We start from the raw sequence: 17,151 nt of genomic DNA, 5'->3' as shown, positions 1-17,151 counted from the left end.
TTCGTTCAGAAGTAGGTCAGCAGTTGAACGTGGAATTTTGTTTCAGGCCACGGGTTGGCTGGGCTTGGGGCCAGCCTCTGTGTTGGTTTCAGGTCTACTGTGCGTGTCCCCTCATTCTATTTGGTCCAGTGGCTACATGTGACACATTCTTCTCGGAATAGATCACAGGAGTACAAGACACAAGGCAAACCGCCCAAGTACATTAAAGCCTCTGCTGACATCTCTGGCCAAAGCAAATGCCATGCCCAAATCTGAAGACTTGAAGGCAGAGAGGGCTATTTTATCCACTCTGAAGCCATGGCGATAACAGTGAGTTCTGTGACAAGGAAAATAAGAATTGAGAGCAGAAATCCAGTCTGCCACAGGTGACTAGGCACAGGCCTTGCCTCGCTAGACTGTGAGCGGGGAGTAATCATGGAGACACAATTATAATGCAGTGAGGTAGGTACGAGGAGGAGGTATAGGTGGGTGGCATGATGGTGTGTGCACACACACACACATGCTGCCACCAGCTAGATATTTATTTTATTTTATTTTTGTATATATTTTTTTATTGGAGTTCAATTTGCCAACATATAGCATAACACCCAGTGCTCATCCTGTCGAGCGCCCCTCTCAGTGCCCATCACCCAGTCACCCCAACCCCCCGCCCACCTCCCTTTCCACTACCCCTTGTTTGTTTCCCAGAGTTAGGAGTCTCTCGTGTTTTGTCACCCTCACTGATATTTCCCACTCATTTTCTCTCCTTTTACCTTTATTCCCTTTCACTATTCTTTATATTCCCCAAATGAAAGAGACCATATAATGTTTGTCCTTCTCCGATTGACTTACTTCACTCAGTGTAATACCCTCCAGGTCCATCCACGCGGAAGCAAATGGTGGGTATTCGTCGTTTCTAATGGCTGAGGAATATTCCATTGTATACATAAACCACAGCTTCTTTATCCATCATCATTTGATGGACACCGAGGCTCCTTCCACAGTTCGGCTATTGTGGTCATCACTGCTATAAACATTGGGGTGCAGGTGTCCCGGCGTTTCACTGCATCTGTATCTTTGGGGGAAATCCCCAGAAGAGCAATTGCTGGGTCATAGGGCATCTCTATTTTTAACTCTTTTGAGGAACCTCCACACAGTTTTCCAGAGTGGCTGCACCATTTCACATCCCCCCCCCCCCCGCCGCCCCCGGGTAGACATTTAGGAAGATATTCTAGAGAAGATACCCAAGGTAAATGCTACAGGAGAAAATAAATAGGAGCTGTTGACTGAAATAGAGGGAAGTGGGCAGGTAGGGAGGGTGCAATGGGCAGTCATGACTGTGAACAAAGCCAAAGAGGCCAGAAATGGAATGGTGCGTTCAGGGACACTGAGAAACAGCTTGTCTCCAGAGCACCTGGGGAAAGCAGTGGGTGTCAGGAGTCGATGAGAGGAGGACAAAGGCGAGGCCCAGCCATAGAGGGCCTTCATCAGGTGCTGGGCACCTTCCCTTCACTGCCAAGAGTGGTGCCCACCCTTCTCCACTCTGCTCTCCGTCCTGGGTGACTGGCCTGTATGGACTGCAGCCAAAGAAAGCCTCTCTTCTTCTGGGATGATGGCAGAAAGCAGAAATCTCTTCCCAAATTCCTGCTATTAGGGATTGAAACCTGTTCTCCCCCAAATACATATGTTGAACTCCTAACCCCCAAAGTGACTATATTTGGAGACAGAAGCTTTAAGATGTAATTAAGGTGACATGAAGTCATAAGGGTAGGGCTCTAATCCGACAGGGCTGGTGTCTATAGAAGAAGAGGAAGAGACCAGATCGCTCTCTCAGTCTCTCTCTCTGTGTCTCCACCAAGGAAAAGCCGTGTGAGGACACAGTGAGGAGGCAGCTGTCTATTAGGAAGAAGGAGACCCTGACAGCATCTTGATCTTGGGTTTCTAGGCTCCAAAACTGTGAGAAAATAAATTTCTATTATTTGATTCACCTCACCTATGGTGTTTTATTGTGACAGCTCTAACACACTAATATAGCAACCCCCCTTAAAAAAAACAAAAACAGGGACACCTGGGTGGCTCAGTGGTTGAGCAACTGCCTTTGGCTCAGGTCGTGATCCTAGAGACTGGGGATCGAGTCCCACATCAGGCTCCCTGCATGGAGCCTGCTTCTCCCCCTGTCTCTCTCTCCCTCTGTGTCTCTCATGAGTAAATAAATAAAATTAAAAAAACAAAAACAAAACAAAACAAAAAAACAAAAACAAATGAAAAACTAGGTTAAAAAAATATCAGGAGATCCACAGACAGTATCTATGAAAAAAACAAAAACAAAAAACTAGGTGACAAGTTAAAGCCACAAACCCAAAATACAGGCGGGTTGGGAATAAGCCACAGGCAGGCAGTTGTCTGTGTCAGAGGAAGCAGGAGGAAGAAAACTGGGCTTCTCATGGTCCTGGGAATAGGTAAACTCCCAAATCACCAATGGTGCTCAAAAGTGTGGCAGGTCTGTTCAAAGTAGGGGAAACTGGAAAACAATTGTGCAGAATCCAATTAGTGTGGAAGTGCCAGGGGACCGCGGCACACTGAGGTCTAACAGTGTTGGAGCCAACCTGGCCTCGTAAACTCGCTTTTGCTTCCCCCTATAAACTCACGAAGCTAATAGACTGAAGCTCTTTCTTTCTTTCTTTCTTTTTTTTTTTTTTTAGACTGAAGTTCTTTCATGACAAAGTCCCTTACTGGGACTTTGAGAGTAGAATCCAAACTGATGAGGACAGACCCACTAAGGGACAAAGAAAGAGAAGCTCCAGGGGAAAGTGGCATTGCCAGGGGGCCAGGGGAGGGTTGAGGAACCCCAGGAAGTACAAACTCACATAAGTGTGTGTGTGTGTGTGTGTGTGTGTGTGTGTGTGTGTGTGATCATTGAGGCAGATTTTAATTTTCAAAGATGGCTGCAAAAATGATCTCCTCATCCCAAGTGCTCTTCTTACAATGGGACCTTGATATTTATCTCATTAAACAGTGGGATCTAGGCACCTCGTTGGAACTCTGTGACTGGCTTGACCAGCACAGTACAGTGGAAATAAAGGCCATGGCACATCCAAGACCTTCAAATGTCATGTAGTCTACCTTTTTTTCTTAAGAAGGTCACTCTTGGAAATCCCCTACCATCGTGAGGAAACCCAACAAGGCGCATATAGATAGTCTACCAGACAGCCAGCATCCACCACCAGACATATGAGTGAGGAGACTTCAGATGACCCCAGCCCCCAGCTATCAGGTCACCTCCACTCAGTCTTCCAGCTGAGCCACCAGGCATCAAGATGCAGAGACACGCCATCCTCACTGTACTTTTTCTGACTGTTTGACCCACAGAATCTGGGAACACAATAAAATGGTTCTTGTTTAATACAGTAAATTTGGGGTGGTTTGGTGGGCAGCAGTAGGAATTACGACAATCACATTGTAGACTCAACGGAATAAGGAGCTCAAGAGCCATGAAGGTAGAAAAATATTCTTGCCCTATGTCTCCTAAAAGTGCTGGAAAAAATCAATCTAATTTAAAAAGAAGCATTGAGAAAGCACCAAGGTTGAATTCTGCGTAAAGTTATAAGAATAAGGAGAATAAGTAGCAAAATAATATTCTCACAAATAATAGAAACACGCCATAAAAACATGTCCATAAAAGAGATGGAAATGGTAACTGAATATTTCAAAACCAAGTTAGAGAAATTTTTTTAAAATGGTAGAAGTTGGGCAGCCAGGGTGGCTTAGCGGTTTAGCGCCGCCTTTAGCCCAGGGCGTGATCCTGGGAACCTGGGATCAAGTCCCATGTCAGGCTCCCGCATGGAGCCTGTTTCTCTCTCTGCTTGTGTCTCTGCCTCTCTCTCTCCATGTCTCTCATGAGTGAATAAATAAAATCTTTTTAAAAAAAATGATAGAAGTTGTGAAATGATGTAAATTGAAATTAGAGAAACTCAGAAGTGATGAGGAAAAAGGAAAAAAAATGGGGAAAAGTGATGATAAGTCAGAAAATAACTAAATATAAAATAAGAAACCAGGGCACCTGGGTGGCTCAGTCTGTTAAGCATCTGCCTTCAGCTCAGGTCCTGATCCCAAGGTCCTGGGATTGAGCCCCACATGGGGCTCCCTGCTCAGCGAGGAGTCTCCCTCTCCCTCTCCTCCCTGCTCATGCTCTCTTCCACTCTCTCTCTCTTACTCTCTCTCTCTCTTAAATAAATAAATAAAATATTTTTAAAAAGTAAAATAAGAAACCCTTTCAGAAATAAGATGAAAAAAGGAGAAACAGAAGAGAGAAGAAATACAAAAGATAATAAATATTCTAAGAGAAAAATGAGATAGAAAGGAAGGCATTTTATATTTTATTTTTTGAAGATTTTATTTTTAAGTAATCTCTACATCCCACATGATGCTTAAACTCACAACCCCGAGATCAAGAGTCACATACCCTACTGACTGAGCCAGCCAGACACCCCAAGAGGAAACCATTTTAACATCTAGAAATAAAACCAAGGGATAAAAGAGGTTTAGGGGTAAGTGATCCGCGTACAGAGCAAAGGAAGATCCACTATCCATGTTAATAGAAATCCACAAAGAGCCTTAAAGAAAACCAAAACAATGGAATAGAACAAATATGAAAAGCTGTAATTCAAAAAACTGTTCCTCAGAGAGAGCATGGCCTGAAATTTCATATTGAGGAGGCATGCAGTATACCTGGTTTGGCAACCCAGAGACTGAAGTCTTGGAAGACTGTTGGGCTTTTAAAGAAAGATAAAAGGGGGCAGCCCAGGTGGCTCAGCAATTTAGTGCCTTGTTCAACCTAGGGCCTGGTCCTGGAGACCCAGGATCAAGTCCCATGTTGGGCTCCCTGCATGGACCTGCTTCTCCCTCTACTTGTGTCTCTGCCTCTGTGTGTGTGTGTGTGTGTCTCCCATGAATAAATAAATAAAATCTTTTAGAAAGAAAGAAAGAAAGAAAGAAAGAAAGAAAGAAAGAAAGAAAGAAAGAAAGAAAGAAAGAAAGAAAGGTAAAGGAGTGCCTGGTTGGCTCACTCTGGGGAGTATGCAACTCTTGATCTCGGGGTTGTGGGTTCGAGCCCTATGTGAAGTATAGAGTACTTAAAACTAAAATCTTTTTTTTAAAGATTTTATTTATTTATTCATGAGGCACACACAGGGAAGATGCAAAGACACAGGCAGAGGGAGAAGCAGGCTCCCCACAGGGAGCCCAACGTGGGACTCCATCCTCAGACCCCGAGATCACACCCCAAGCCAAAAGCAGAAGCTCAACCACTGAGCCACCCAGGTGTCCCAAACTAAAATCTTTAAAAAAGAATAGGGGCGCCTGGGTGCTCAGTCAGCTCAGGTCATGATCTTGGGGTCCTGGGATCAAGCCCTACACGGGGCTCCCTGCTCCAGAAGAAGCCTGCTTCTCCTACTCCCTCTCTCTCTCCCTCTCCCTCTGCCCCTCCCCCTGCTCGTGCTTTGTCTCTCTCTCAAATAAAAAATATTTTTAAAAAGAATAAAAAGAAAGAAAAAAAAATAGAGGACATCCAAGTAAACAGACCATACCACTCTCTGATGAAAGAAGGAAAAGCAAATTGCCATCTGGCTGTCAACAGCGATGCTTTATGTCAGAAGACAATGTCATGTTTAATATAAGACAATATAGTATTTCAGGTCGTGTGAACCACAGATTTAACACAGAGTGACACTGACCATCAAGGATAAGAGCCAAACTGTTACAGACATGGAAAAGCCTGAGGAATATTCTTCCCTTGAACCCCTTCTGGATAATCCACTAGAGAACAGACACCGGAAAATCAAAAAGATTGGTGAATCATTGGCATTAAGTCTTGTGAAATGTCCCAGCTGTGTGAACCAGACTAATCTTTGGGCAAATCCTCCATGATGACCTTGCTGTGACCTGAAAGTTTCTTGAGCTCAGCCCCCCTCCCACATTCTTTCCTTTTGTTTAACCACACCTTTAAGGGGGGGGGGGGTTGGAGCGGAAGGCTTTGTCCTTGATCTGCCCTGGAGATGGAGATGTGACTATGACCCACATCTCTTCTTAAACATTCTTCTTTTAGGTGGTCTTAAGGGAGGTGGGGTTGTGGGAGAACTACTCCTCCTGCAGCTGCTCCGTTAATAAACTATTTCTTGACAAGCTGGACTTGTTGGCCTTTTTCTTGGGTCTTTTTTTAAATTTTTTTAAAAATTTATTTGTGATAGTCACAGAGAAAGAGAGAGAGAGGCAGAGAGAGAAGCAGGCTCCATGCACCAGGAGCCCAATGTGGGATTCAATCCCGGGTCTCCAGGATCACGCCCTGAGCCAAAGGCAGGCGCCAAACCGCTGCGCCACCCAGGGATCCCGCTTTTTCTTGGGTTTTAAGGCTCCTTTGGCCTTAGGCAGTCATTCTTCTTTTCCAGAACACTAGCTAATAATCAAAGAAGGAATCATAGAATCGAAGTATCACCATTTTGCATCCCTAATGAGTTAAAGAATCTGGGAATTGATCATCTATGGCTGTTAATACCACAAAAAGAAAGATCACCAGACATTGTGCATCTCCTGATGGAAGGACAAAATATAGCCTATTAATTGGTTTTGCCAAAAAGAAGCAGAAGAGGAAGAGAAAAAAATAAACCTGAATCTAACAACTATTTTTTTTCTTGTTTAAAGATTTTATTTATTTATTCATGAGAGACACAGAGAGAGAGAGAGAGAGAGGCAGAGACACAGGCAGAGGGAGAAGCAGGCCCCATGCAGGGAGCCTGACATGGGACTCGATCCCAGGACCCCGGGGATCAGGACCTGAGCCGAAGGTAGACGCTCAACCACTGAGGCACCCAGGGGCCCCTGAATTTAATAGATCACTTAAGGAAATAAAAGGAACAGAGGATTGTTAAAATGATACCTACCATCAAGGTTAACAGAATCCAGATTGTGGAAATTTCTACAGATGGAAGATTTACAGAAATTAAATAAAGATTGCAAGAAAAGAAAGAGATGGAGGGGAACCTTATAAATTAAAAGAAATTGAATTAAGAACAAGAAATCAGGGTGCCTGGGTGGCTCTGTCAGTTAAATGTCTGCCTTAAGCTCAGGTCATGATCCCAGAGTACTGGGATCACGCCCCCCATTGGGCTCCCGCTCAGTGGGGAATCTGCTTTTCCCTCTGCTCCTCATCCTTGCTCATGATTTTTTTCTCTTTCTCACTCTCTGTGTCTCAAATAAATAAATAAAATCTTTTTAAAAATCCCATAAGAGGGGATCCCTGGGTGGTGCAGTGGTTTGGTGCCTGCCTTTGGCCCAGGGCGCGATCCTTGAGACCCGGGATCGAATCCCACATCGGGCTCCCGGTGCATGGAGCCTGCTTCTCCCTCTGCCTGTGTCTCTGCCTCTCTCTCTCTCTCTGTCTATCATGAATAAATAAATAAAATCTTTAAAAAATAAATAAATAAAATCCCATAAGAAATCAGAGAGGCACATAAGTCAAACACATATATGGACTATTTGGATCCTGATTCAAATAAACTACTTTGTTTTCAAAGATTTTTATTTTTATTTATATATTCATGAGAGACATAGAAGGAGAGGCAGAGACGTAGGCAGAGGGAGAAGCAGGTTCCCTGCGGGGAACCTGATGTGGGACTCGAACCCAGGACCCCGGGATCATGACCTGAGCTGAAGGCAGATACTCAACCACTGAGCCACCCAGGTGCCCCCTATTTTTTCAATTTATAAAATATCTGGTAAAATATGAACCCTGATAACATATTTGATGATTTAAGGAACTATAGTTAAGTTTTATAGATGTGATAATGGGGTTGTGGTACTATTTTTGTGAGAGAGTCCTTATCTTATAGAGGTACACAATGAAATAGTTACAGATGAACTGGTATGCATGATGTGTGGGATTTCCTTCCAGATAATCTAAAGAGGAGGAAGGAGTGCTGGGGAGACTATAGATGCGACATGATTGGCCAGGTAGTGATTATTGTTCAAGCTGGATGCTGAGTACATCAGGCTCATTATACTATTCTACTTTGTATGTATTTGAAATTTTCTTCAATAGAAACTTCTTTGAAAGGCTCTCTATTTCTGCTGATACTTGATGTCATCCAGGAGAAGAAGGAAACAGGACAGTCAGAGACTATCCCAGGAAGACAATGCAGGAAGAAGGAAGAGAAAGCTGCTTGGAGCAGAGGGGGTAGCCAGAGAGGAGCCTGGAAAGTCGGTCTTGGGTCTCCTTACGTTAAGGAGCTTAAACAGTTTTGAGGAGTAATAGGGGAAAATGGTAAGATTTAAAGCAAAAGAGTGACACAACCAGATTTTTACTTTAGGGAGGTCATTGAGCACATGGAACAGAGGAGGGCTGGGCCGGGGAAGGCTGGAGTTAGCTAGCACCCAGTTTGGGTCCAGGTGAGGAGCTGGTGGTGGCTTGGACAAGATGATGGCTATGGGGATGGAGAGAGGTGGGCCTTGTCAAGATGACTTTAGGAGGTGGCTTGGGTGAGGCCTTGTGATTGACCAAATATGGGAAAGAGGGCAAGGGGAGAGCCCTGCAGTAGTGAGACAGAAGTCCTACTGGGGGCAGACCCTGATCTAAGCCCTCCACATGAATGAGCTAATTTCACCTTCTCACAAACTCTTAGAAGAAAATAATGGTTGTCTCACCTGGATTCTTATAAAGCAAAGTCTAAGAAGCCAAATGCTGGTGCCTACTGCTTTGTTAGGAGGAGAGGCCACAGGGAGCGGGAGAGAGGAGCACAGAGTGGAGCAGGGAAGGAGGCAGAGTTGATATAAAGGTATGTGATCCAGGGGCACCTGAGTGGCTCAGTGGTTGAGTGTCTGTGTTTGGCTCAGGTCATGATCCCAGGATCCTGGGATGGAGTTCTGCAGGGAGCCTGCTTCTCCCTCTACCAATGTCTCTGCCTCTCTCTCTCCGTGTCTCTCATGAATAAATAAATAAAACCTTAAAAAAAAAAAAAAAAAAAAAAAGGTGTGCAATCCAACTCTCTACTTCCAAAGCAGACAAATGAATGTCCTATCCCCTGGGAATATTCTTCAAGAAGGCATCTAAAATGTACCTCAGGACAGTTGGACCAGGGTAAAAAGGAGAGAGAATTTATCTACTAGCTCCTGTCTCCCATTGGAGTGTCCACCCCGAAGAACTCTTCCCCCACTCCACAAACACTTCTTGGTTCCACAGCAGTAGACACCAAGCAGAGCCCTGCGGCATCTCATGCTTTGATGGCCTCGGAGAAGCCCCAGGACAGGAAGCCAGAGCATGCAGTGTGGACATAAAACCAGGTGCTATCAGACTGTGCCCAAGTGAGGCCGTTCACAGTCCATTCAGAGCTAGTTGCCACTGCAGTGGTTAGAATGAATGATAGCAGAGGCCAAGGGCATCTGAAGTCACCCCTAAGAGGTGTCCAGTGCACCATCATCACTGATATCATCATCACCACCATTATCCCGATTTTACAGGTGAGAAAACTGATGCTGAGATCACCCAGCTAGTCAATAGCAGAGCCAAGATTCAAATGTAAGCGATCTGGCTCTAAAGATTGCATTCTTGGGGATCTCTGGGTGGCTCAGCGGTTTAGCGCCTGCCTTTGGCCCAGGGCGCCATCCTGGAGTCCCGGGATTGAGTCCCGTGTTGGGCTCCCGGCATGGAGCTTGCTTCTCCCTCCTCCTGTGTCTCTGCCTCTCTCTCTCTCTCTCTCTGTCTAAAATAAATAAATAAATAAATAAATAAATAAATAAATAAATAAATCTATCTTTTTTTTTTTTTTTATAAATCTATCTTTAAAAAAAATATAAAGATTGCATTCTTAGCCATTCTGACATCAACCCTTAGTATGCATAGATTCCAAAGCCTTTCAGGATGTCAGGGAAGTAGAGCCATCAAGACAGGCATGATTATTGGGGAGGAGTCAAAAGTAGGGAAAAGGAGTGAAGAAATAAAAATCATACTGGAAGAGAGCTTTGCAATTTATAATCATTCACTCAACAAACATTTGCCAGGCCCCATTACATGTCTAGCCCTATGCTTGGTGCTGGGGAGACAGAGGTAGATTCGACACACGGTCCCCGAACTGGAGAGCTTGGATGCTGGTGGCAGGACAGACATGCATTAAGTGTTCCAGAGCGAGGCAGTCAGCATGAGAGGCAGGATACCTCATCTGTAAGATGGGGCAGCAGCAGGCTCTGCAGCGCGGGTACTTAGGATAGCGGCTGGGCGTAGTGCTTATTGTATGGCTACTGTCATTATGTGAAAGATACAGTGGAGGGGACATCCCTTTATCCTCAGGCCCCACGCTCTGGATCAGCAGCTCTGTTTCCCCACTTTGAACACAGGGTCCCAGCCACCCACACCTCCCTGGCAGATGAGCCAATGCCTGTCAGTGTCTCCTGTCTTCGGACTTTTTTTTTTTTTTTAAGATTTATTTATTTATTTTAGAGACAGAAAGAAACACGTGTGTGTGCAGGGGGACAGGGGAGGCAGAGGGAGAAAATCCCAAGCAGACTCCCCACCCAGCCAGGGAGCCAGACACAGGGCTCAATCTCACCATCCTGATCATGACCTGAGCCGAAATCAAGAGTCAGACACTTAACCGACTGAGCCACCCAGATGTCTCTGGATCATTTTTTAAAAAAAGTAATCTCTACACCCAACATGGGGCTCAAACTCACAACCCCGACATCAAGAGTCTCATGTTCTACCCACTAAGCCAGCCTGGCACCCCATGGAATCTTGACCAGAAACTGGGTCAATAGGTCAGCCCCGAAGCCCTGAAGGCCTCAGCCCACTTGGCATCTCTCTCTCTAGGGTCAGTTTGGGAAGCGGAGGTTTGTGGGCTGATGGGATACTGTCCAGAGATTTCTTCAGAAAGAAGCCAATGGGCCCAGTTTCTATGGTAACAAGAATGCCTTCCAGGGGCTGCTGAAAAGCACAAAGGCCCATCTGACTCTTACTATAGGCTAGCAACAGGGCCCAAGCTGGCCAGGAGTCTGCTTCTGTGGCTGTGTGTGTGTGTTGGGGTGGGGGTGGGGGCGGGAGGGGGGGGGTAGTTTATACCAGGGTAGTCAGATTAGTAACCCTCACTGTGCTAGAGACTTTGAATAGGCTCTACTGTCATGCTTAGAAATATCCCAGGTAGGGGCACCTGGGTGGCTCAGTGATTGAGTGTCTGCCTTTGGCTCAGGTCATGATCCCGGGGTCCTGGGATCGAGTCCCATATCAGGGTCCCCGCAGGGAGACTGCTTCTCCCTCTGCCTATGTCTCGGCCTCTCTCTCTCTCGAATAAATAAATAAATAAATAAATAAATAAATAAATAAATAATCTTTAAAAAAAAAAGAAAAGAAATATCCCAGTTACCCATCAAACACTCAAATCCCTCTGCTTGAAACTTTCTAGGCAGAAGGTGGAAGGAAGGAACATGGGTGGTGGCAACGTCCTTTGCAGCTTCTCTTGCTGGGAAACCCACCAGGAAAGCCTGGGACTGGGGAACCTGGTTCCGATCCTGAGCTCCGCCTTCAGCTGGCTCCATCCATCATGGAAACTCCCTGAGCCGCCTTGCTTTCTTTGGCAGGATGATGGGATAGAAAAAGCACCCACTTTGGAACCAGGCCGATTTGTGTCTGAATCTAGGCTTTGGCCCTGAAGTTATTCAACAAAATTTGTTGAGTGCCCACAGAGGGCTGTCCCTGGTCTGGGTCCTGGGGTGCAGCTGTGATCAAAGCCGGCCAGCTAGCTCCCTGACCTCAAAGGCTTTAGTTTAATGAGAGCCACAGGCCACAATCAAATAATATAATGGAATGAAGAGGAGTGTGGTGTGCCATGCTAACAAGTAGAGGGTAGGGCAATGAACAAATATGACCCAGGGCAAGGGACAGAGAAGGATTCATGGTTGGGGGCATGGGGTGGGGGTGGGGGTAGAGGGAGACTATTTTAGATAATGTGTTCAGAAAGGCCTCTGGCCTGGGCAAAGCTCCTGGCCCAAATCTGAGCCTTGTTTTCCTTATCTGTGACCCACAATGTAGCATGCCCACCTCCCAAGGATGTTGTGAGGATCGAATAACACCACAAAACCTTCACCAAGCAGAGTAAATGACGCCAGAAAAAAGGACATATTTCTCAGCCAAAGACTCACCATGAGTAAGTGAAAAACAATCTAGCAAAGAAGTCCATCTAGTTTCTGATTTTATTTTATTACGAGGTCTTCTTTTTTTCTCTTGTTAAGGTTTTGGTGCATATTGAGACACTAATACTCATTAAATAAATGAAAATCTGCCAAAACCAAAACAACTCTGTGTCGGGTACTCTGTAAGTCCCTAGTAATATACTAAATTCCCTTCATTTTGAGGAGTTGGGGCTTATCTTGTGGATGTTCGAGGAGTGGCATGGTGGGAGTTGGGTTTTAGTGAAAGAACATGACAGGCACACAAAGCGTCCCTGAGTCTTCCTTGAGGCAGGAGAGCATGTCACTGATGCCAAGCCAGGCTGGCCAGAAAAGTCGGCATGCCCACAAGTGAACACACACCAGGTGTGGAAAAACTAGGGTATGGGATGCCTGGGTGGCTCAGCGGTTGAGCATCTGCCTTTGGCTCAGGTCGTGATCCCGGGATCCGGGATGGAGTCCCACATTGGGCTCCCTGCAGGGAGCCTGCTTCTCCCTTTGCCTATGTCTCTGCCTCTCTCTGTCTTTCATGAATAATAATAAAAAAAATCTTTAAAAGAAAAACAGGGGTGCACTTTACGGAAGGGTACCCCTGAGTCTGAGCAACCTCCCCTGATGCTCCCCTAGCCTCCCTGTTGTAAAGCCAGCCTCGTGCTCAGCACCAACCTATCTCCTTTCAGAAGAGACAGCACAAGCATATTCTTAAAATAACTGAGACCAATTTGGTGATAGAGACAAGGCAGGTGCAGAAAATCCACAAGCCTCCACACCCTCTCCTACCCCACTTTTGATTCTGTAGCACTGAGCCCTGACTTTAATTTGCAAAAGAGACCTCTGGCTGCAGAGCATAGCCAAAGTGCACGTCAAAGGGGCCGTCTCGAGGTCTGAGTGTCTGCTGGGGAATTGCAGCAGAGAAGTGGTCAGGCTTCCAAATTACAGGGCTGCCAGGCTAAGTGGTGACTGGGATGGATAAAAATAATCCATGGCCAAGGTTGGGAGGTGAGGAATGGCATGTCCCCTTAGAGAACTGGGGCAGCTTCAGACATGGCCTTGGCAAGACACTGGTGGCAGGGTCACACTCCCTTCTGCATGTAGCTCTGCAGTCAAACCGGCTGCCACGAACGGGGCTGTGCGTAGTCTCCGCAGGAGGGCCAGCCCCACTCAGGGTGGCCTCTGCACCCCGGCCCTGCCTCACCTGTTGGCCAGCCAAGAGCCACTTTTCCAGAGACGATCTAGGCAAGAAAGAAGATTTAAAATTCGAATGCTAGTTATTTCACTTTTGTCCCATCTTTGGGCCTGATTGAAAAACCAAAACAGACAAAAACTTGGAATAATATTTTGAAGCCTATTTCTGGAGCTTATAGTGTGTTCTGTTTAATCTTTCTTAAGAACCCTGGGGTTTAAAATGTTCTAGAAAGGCAGAACAGTGCACCTAGTCAACTACCATTTGTGTGAAAAATGGGCTGGGGAGGAATATACATTTGGATTACCCCTGGGAAGAATTCTCTAGAAAATGATAACATTAATTGCCTCCAGGAAGGGAAACCAGGTGGCTGGGGCACAGATGGATGGACAACTTTTATGTTTTTCTTTTGCTTACTGTAGAGAAAGGCTCAGAAGAGAGGGGGTGAGGAAGAAGAGGGCAGGGTACAGGGGTAGGCCTTACATCCAACAATTCCACTGCTAGGAATGTGTCCCAAGAGATTAGAGGTGAAGTGCACAAAGGTGTTTGTAAAAGGATGTTTTTTTTAAAGATTTAATTTATTTTGAGTGGGCGGCAGAGGGAGAGGGAGAAGCCGACTCCCCGCTGAACAGGGAGCCTGATGTGGGGCTCGATCCTGGGACCCAGAGATCATGACCTGAGCCAAAGGCAGACACTAAACTGACTGAACCACCCAGATGCCCTCGCAGAAGGATTTTACCCAGTATTGTCTGCATGCAGAACTGGGATTAGGAAAATACATTATATATATGCCCACGGAAAACTATGTGGCTCTTAAAAAGGACAATGTGGATTTATAGACACTGACATAGGAAGACATTCCCATCATTGTCGAGGGGGGAAGGCATGAAAAAAAAAAAGTGTGGATTGTATGACCTGATTCCCATGGTAGGAAGAAGAGCTCTCTGCCATCTGACTGAGCTCCAGTGGGTGGGGTGGGGAGCTGGAAGGGAGGAGGTGAAGGAAACCATTCAGAGGGAGGACGCAGGGCCTCCTCGGTGGGAGAATCAGCACAGAAGCAGGAAGGAGCCTGGTGGTTCTGGGTGTGGTTCCCAGGTGGAGGGCCTCGGAGCCGGCGTGGCTGGCAGGGGGCAACGATGCCGCTTGCTAGCGCTGCCATAACAAGTGGTCACCAACTTAGTGGCTTAAAACAAGGCGAAGCCAACACTGCACAGTCCTATGGGCAGAAGTCCTGCCTGGGGCTCCCTGGCTCCAATCAGGGTGGCTGCAGGCCTGCATCCTCTCCTGGGGGCCCCAGGAGAAACCATTTCCGGCCTCCAGATGCCACCCACTTTCCTTGGCTCGTGGCCTCTGCCTCCATCTTCAAAGCCAGCAGCTTCACATCTCTCTGACCCCACTTCCACGGTCACCGCTTCCTCTGACCAAAGCCAGGGAAGGTTCTCTGCTGTTCACAGCTCACATGGCGAGACAATCCAGGGTTGTCCCCCAACCTCAAGGCCTATAACCTTCACCACCTCTGCCAAGCCCTTCTGCCTGTGAGGTAACGTCCACAGGGCCTGGGGGCTGCGACATGGACATCCCTGAGGGGGCACCACTCAACCAGCTACACCGCCTCCCTCAGTTCTCCTCCGTCCCACCAGCCTGGCCTCTTGTTTTATGAAGGAGAAAGAGCAGCAGATCGTTCAAAGACTGATGGAGCCCAGTGCTGGGGGCCCCTGCATGCTCATCCTCTGCACCAGGGGGCTGGAAATTGGTCCAACCTCTCAGGGGAGCAATTTGACAGCAGGTACTAAAATGTTATATCCATGAACCCCTTCCATGGAAATAACAATCCTACTTCTAGGAATGAATCACACAGAAATACAGCAAGCCTGGAAACATCAGTGAGAGGTCGATGCAAGCATGTAGTTATAGATTTAGATATGTTTGTGGCAACCTTGTCATACTGAAAATAACATGTATATGTGTAATGGGATTCTAGGCCATGATTTAAAAGGATAAAATAGATCTACAAATACTGACCTGAAAAAATGTCCATGATGAATTACTGAGTGAAAAAAAAATGCAGATCAATACTAACAGCATCATCCCACTTTTGAAAAGAAAGGAAGAAAATGTCTTCTGCTGTGTGCTTTCCATAGACTCACATGTAAAGCTGTGTCAACATAAACTGGGGCAGGATTTGAAGAGACTGGGCCTTAACTGGTTACTAACTGGTAACTAGTTACCTAACTGGTAACTAGTTAGAAAGGGATAGAGACAGGGGACAGGAGGGTGGGCAAAATGGAAATTGTTACTTCTTACTGCATAATGTGTAGAGTGGTGGGATTTGGGGTGACTTTTGAACCGGTTTTTTCCTGGTTTTGAGCATTAAGGAAAAACTCAGGGACACTTAGCTCAGGCCCCCATGAGCAGCTCTGAGAGGGTGTGTGTCCAGGAGGGGCAGGGGATGGGCCAGGGAAGCCCTCCTGTGGGAGCTCAGATCTTTGTCATTCTGCAGGACTGACAAAGGACTCTGGGTCCTCTATACTCTGGAGAGAGGACAGGGGAAGCCTGTTCCATGTAGGCCCTGGACTGCTCCACGGCCCCATGCAGAGTGGCCCAGGTGGTCCTAGGAGTCAAGACTCCTGGACAGGAACAGAGGATCTGTGCCCCACTCATTCTGATTGTCACTGGACTCTTTCTGCCTCAGTTTCCCTATCTTAAATGGGAATCATATGGATTACGAAGGCAATGCTGTAGAAGAGTGTATACAAGAACAACCTCACTGCATAAAAATATACATCAACTTTAAAAACGAGATGCAGGGACGCCTGGCTCAGCGGTTGAGTGTCTGCCTTTGGCTCAGGCATGATCCCAGAGTCCTGGGATCGATCCAGTGAGTCCCACATTGGGCTCCTTGCGGGGAGCCTGCTTCTCCTTCTGCCTGTGTCTCTGCCTCTCTCTCTGTGTCTCTCATGAATAAATAAATAAAATCTAAAAAAAAAAAAATTAAAAAGGGATGCACACAAAGAAAAAAAACAAACTGGGATATCTTCCAGAATATTCTCAGTTGTCCTCTTTCAGGAGCAGGACTAGGGGTGATATTTCTTTCCTTCTTTCCTTGTTTCCAACAATGAACATTGAATCCATGGTATTGTTTGTCACCTGCTTGACCCAAACTAAGTCATAAAGTTAATGCTTTGGGAAAAATGTGTAAGGAGTTCAGCAAATGGGAGGCAGGGAGGGAGAGAGCAGGGGAGGGAGGAGAGTGAGCAGCTCAGCTCGCCACAGTCATGTGTCTCCCTCGCCAGGGATGGAGAGCATCTGGGCAATCTCCTCCCTCCCCAGGCGAGCGTGCCAGTAACACGCATCCCCGTGCCCCACACTCAGCAGCAAGGCCTGGCATCGAGGAGCCTGGGGCTGGGTCCTCAGGATTTTGCCTCTGAGCCTGCCCAGCTCTCCAAGATCGCTCAGGTGGTGGCCGCATGAGCACCTACTCAAGCCTGTGTCCACAGCCACTGGCCCACTGGCAACCGGCCACGGAGCCCGAGTTGTCCTCCTGGCACACCTGCCCCACGTGGGAACAGCAGGCCCCTGAGAAGCGTGTGCTGAAGCAATGCATCGTCCCTCCCCCTCGTGCCTTCCTGAGGGGGCGATGCCACCTGCCCAGGGTCATTCAAAATCCTTCAGCCTGTGAAGGAACGGCACCCTGTCCCGAGCTGGGCCACGGGGGCTGGACTCCATACCCCATTCAGTCCTGACACTCGAGAGGTGCACACTATTATCATCTGTTTTACAGGCGA

Source organism: Canis lupus, chromosome 4 (genome assembly GCF_048164855.1).
Source record: "Canis lupus baileyi chromosome 4, mCanLup2.hap1, whole genome shotgun sequence".
NCBI classification, from domain to species: domain Eukaryota; kingdom Metazoa; phylum Chordata; class Mammalia; order Carnivora; family Canidae; genus Canis; species Canis lupus.
The sequence above is the reverse complement of the archived record's forward strand: the minus strand, read 5'-3'. Positions refer to the sequence as shown.